Genomic DNA, 4,294 nt, shown 5'->3' with positions numbered 1-4,294 from the left:
TGTCGTACTAATATTTTCATCCTATCTATGCGTGCAACTACAAAACATGCACTACTTAAACTAATTACACTACACAACTAATTAGGTTCTAACTACGTAAATAAATATAACACTAGTGGTTGGGGCGCCCCATGGGGCGCCTCCTCACAGGTCCTCTGCACTCTAATCCATCAGAATTGGTAGGTATGCTCCCGATGCAAGTGTCTAGTTTACCTAGAACAAAATAGAGGTGATGGACCACAACCACAAGCAGAAAAACAAAACGCATAGTTAATTCCACTCATTAGCCATTCCGATCTCTACAACAAGGTGCTTAGAAATTCCAAACAGGTGAACCTCATTATTCTTCAACACCGAATTCAAGGTGGAACCCGCTGGCATCGCTTTCACAATATAATTAAAAAAACCTAAACTGCTTACTCCACGAACAAAACTGAATGGACGAAACAGTAAAAGAAAAAACAAGACCGAAACACATGATACTACCAGGTCACTTTGTTATGCAGCCATGGCATCTTCTTCGAGTAGTCATACATCATGGATGTACAAGCACACCATGACTGCAACTTCGCCTATATCTCCGCTTGTATGTATCCCATTAATCCTGCAAATAGAAAAGATAAAGGAGGCCAAAGGTTCATTTTCTCCCTTAGTTGCCTAGAACGAGAAAAATTACAGGCTAATATTGCGAGGATCATGATATTAAGCTTACAATCGGGAAAATGAAAAACTACTTCAGGTGGAAATCAAGAATAAGAATATCCAGAACTATATGATTCAAAATTACTATTGTACAGGAAATCAGTGGCTCAAGGTAATCAATATTTGATTGGGGCAGAAATATATATTTTTTCATTCATCTCTATATCATTTTTTGGATTTAACCAAACACCTTGTTGGCATGAACAAGATTGTAGCAAATTATTAATGTGTTCCCTGTTTACCAAATCAGGGCAACAAATCTGTTCACCATGGAGGGCCGTTTCCTCACTTCTTCCAGCAAGCGATGATCAGGAAAGACACTTGAATCAATCCAAGGACAAAATAGTAATGCTAACAGGGAACCTAACAGCAATGGAGAGGTAAGATTTTTACCTCACATACGCATCGAGTGCCAATCTGCATTTTCTCCACCGTGTTTCTGCTCCCATACCAATCATCCCTTTTGTTATTGTGTAATATCAATATCAGCACAGCCCGGTCAAAACAAAAAAATATTAGGACTGCAAGTTAGTATCACAAGAAAGTAAAAAAGTATGACGTATGGTGGGTAAAGCAGGTTCAACTTAATTACCTGCTGTATGTTCGGTTGCAGATTGCAGCATGACCACTTCAGGAAGACTAAATGGCTTACATAACATCTCCCACTCTAACCTGTTAATATGCAAAAGCAAAACTATCAGTCACAAACAGCATAACACAATGGAGATGATATGAACCTAAACAATAATCGTACACAAATTAATAGTTCCACGAGCATATCATTGCAATTAAACAATGAAGATGGTATGGAAGTATGATTTCTTTTTCTGAGGTATTAGCCTATTAGGTGCATTTGCGCAAAAATGTTTGAAGTATTAAGGTGGATACTGAACAAACTATTCAATTTGGAGATGGCACAAACAATAATAATGAAAAATGTGAAGTGATGTCCTACGTTGAATTAGGCCAGCATGATGTCCTAGAAATCAGGGAACTTGATCAACCCACTCACAGCCAGGTCCGGTGAGATAAGACCCAGGTTGACAAAGTGTTTTAACATAACTGTTACCTCGTTTATATTTCCAGGGTATGAAGAGTGGCCTGTTTGACAAACGGTGTCTCCGTCAAGATGCCCACGTGCACGAAGGAGTTCATCAAGCTGATTGTACTCAATATTGATCACCATTGTTCTACAGAAACATAAAAAACATACCCAGGTCAAATTCAACAGAGCAAAACAGTTGAACAGAAGTGAAGAAAAAACACGTGAAAATGCATTCTTCCATCAGAACCTCATAACGAATGGATTAAATGGATGGTAAGGGACCAATCTAAAGCCACCTAATTCTTTTTGATGCAAATAACAGTATGGTCTACTCTATAATCACTATTAACTCGTAATATTATTGTCCACCTAAGCTGAACCCATGTAAAGTTCACATGAATTGAGGTGAATACAACAGATTTACCATCAAAATGAGTAAGTTTGGTTATGCCACCAATTGCGTCCTTTTCCCCAAACTCTTGGGGAAAGGCAAGGTAATTAACATTGTAGGCCTTGGTGGCACTCAAACCTAATGCTAATGATGTTTCCTACAAAAATATGGTAGAACTAAGTTCCCGGTTCCTGCATTAGTTAAAAGCAATCAAATAGGCATTGTGCAAACATTGAAGAGCAATCTATTTGTGTCCCCAGAAAAGATAACCCATTTCCACCCTACACTCTTCCAGTCGAAAAAATGGGAAGTATCATAAAAAAATGTTCATAAGATTTGAGTGCACACAGTTGGTCTTCGATTGATTACTTAAATACTATTTCAGGTAACAGTTAATTTTCTTCAAACAAGCCAACTTGTCTGACTGGGAATGGCTCTTGAATGAGCAAATACAGCCAATTTTTTAATCAACAAGCATACCATTGCCCAAGTAAACTGCTTGAATAAAGAAGAGAATGAACATATCCATGCCCATGTGGCATTGCCTGCCAATAAAAAAAATAGAAGAGAAGCAAACTCGGTAAGATAACACTTTGAACCCCAATATTAGATATCAAAAAAATTCAAAGTTGGCACCTGGATCGTGTATTCTTGTACTTGTCAATTGGATCTAATCCAATCCTTGCATCATTGTACATTAGACATGCCACTCCTCTGAAACAAGTAAGAATTATTAGCGCCAAAAGTAACAACTCTGTTTCTGCCCCCTAAGAAGCACATGGTGTAAAAAAGCAAAACAGGATACATGCTTTATAATTTTCACTTCTGGTGGTTTCATTCCAAACTTTGAGTTGCAACCATATTTATATAATGCCCACAATCAATATGGCAAATCAACTATCATTCGTCAAACCATCCACCAAACACCTCCGTACAAATAGTCAAGGGCAAACAAACCTCCACATCTGATCCTAAACTACGAGAGAGCGAAATCCTAGCTCACATATGTCCCTTACGGAAAGCTTGCGCATCACAGCTGCAACCAACTGACCAATCCAAAACACAAATAGGCTCCGCATGGGAAAACTTAGGAATCTGAGAGCCAAGTGTAAAATTCATCTCACCTCAACTTGCAGTCAGTGGCCCCTCTCCCTGGAGGTCGCCCAGATCGACGCACTGCCGCCGGCCTGCTGCGTCCGCCTCCAGGTGGCCGCGTCCCCTCCGCATAGAATCCATGTAGGTCAACTTGTCCTCATGGGTCAGCAGATCTCGCCTAGGCCAACATGGAGATAGGAAGCAACGAGTAAGAGGACGACGACACAATTGATTTTCCCACTTCATATTTCTCACCTTGTGCTTGTAGACGAGGCCGCCCCCCACGTCGCCATGGTCCAGCACCGCACAAGAAGCACCGCCTCCGCCACCGTCGCCAGGGTCACGTCAGTTGCCCTCGCTCTGGCCGGCAAGCAGCGGAGTTTGACCCTATCTTCTTCCTCCGGCTTGCCCGCACCATGGACGCCGATGCCGTGTGAATGAGTTGTGGAGGACTAACGGAGAGAGAGGGGAAGAGGGAGAGACGCCGGGAGAAGGAGAGAGGCGGCGGCAGCAAGGAGGAATGTGGATAGGGTTCCTATGCCCAGGTCACGATCTCTTTTCCCCTCCCCTGTATCTTTTTCCTCTGCCGCCACGTGGGCCAATTGGTAGAGATGAAACGAGGCCAGAACAACCAACCCTCGCACGGCACTCGGCTATCGTGGATAGCGCGAGAGGGCGCCCCACCCACACGCACTTGCTTATTCTCAATTCTAGCTTCTTGTAATCCTTACCTTGAGCAAAGACGGAATCAACCAGGCTGCACTCAATCAATAGACATGAACTAACTGAGTAAGAGATATTAACGACGCAGAGCAAGAGACATCAACTAAGTGAGCAGAGACTGAGTGTGTTCACAGTGAGAGTGAGAGCGAGAGAGACAGCGAATAAGGTCTTTATATACAATCAGGTCAACTCGACGGAATCAATCCATGCTTTATTTATTGCACTGTCTAGATGTCTCAACTTTATCTACATACGGATGCTTTTCTAACTAAAATGCATTACATACATATATATGTAGAGAAAAGTAAGACACCTATTTTTAAACGGAGAAGTACCAG

At 41.7% G+C, this 4,294-nt stretch overlaps 1 long non-coding RNA gene across 3 annotated transcripts; it reads right to left on the bottom strand.

The window, feature by feature from the left end:
* Positions 1-248: 248 nt before the first annotated feature.
* On the bottom strand, positions 249-3,818 carry LOC124702915. 3 transcript variants are annotated; one of them, XR_007002793.1, is made up of 8 exons: positions 3,489-3,815; positions 3,263-3,411; positions 2,775-2,852; positions 2,619-2,683; positions 1,772-1,892; positions 1,295-1,374; positions 1,096-1,162; positions 249-604 (listed from the first exon to the last, which is right to left on the bottom strand). It is a non-coding gene; the product is annotated as an uncharacterized LOC124702915 (long non-coding RNA). The 3 variants fall into 3 exon arrangements; XR_007002794.1 differs by having other exon boundaries at positions 2,775-2,905; positions 3,263-3,818; XR_007002792.1 differs by having other exon boundaries at positions 3,263-3,810.
* Positions 3,819-4,294: the final 476 nt, after the last annotated feature.

The sequence above is a fragment of the Lolium rigidum genome, chromosome 3, assembly GCF_022539505.1.
Source record: "Lolium rigidum isolate FL_2022 chromosome 3, APGP_CSIRO_Lrig_0.1, whole genome shotgun sequence".
Taxonomy (NCBI): Eukaryota; Viridiplantae; Streptophyta; class Magnoliopsida; order Poales; family Poaceae; genus Lolium; species Lolium rigidum.
The sequence above is the reverse complement of the archived record's forward strand: the minus strand, read 5'-3'. Positions and strand labels throughout refer to the sequence as shown.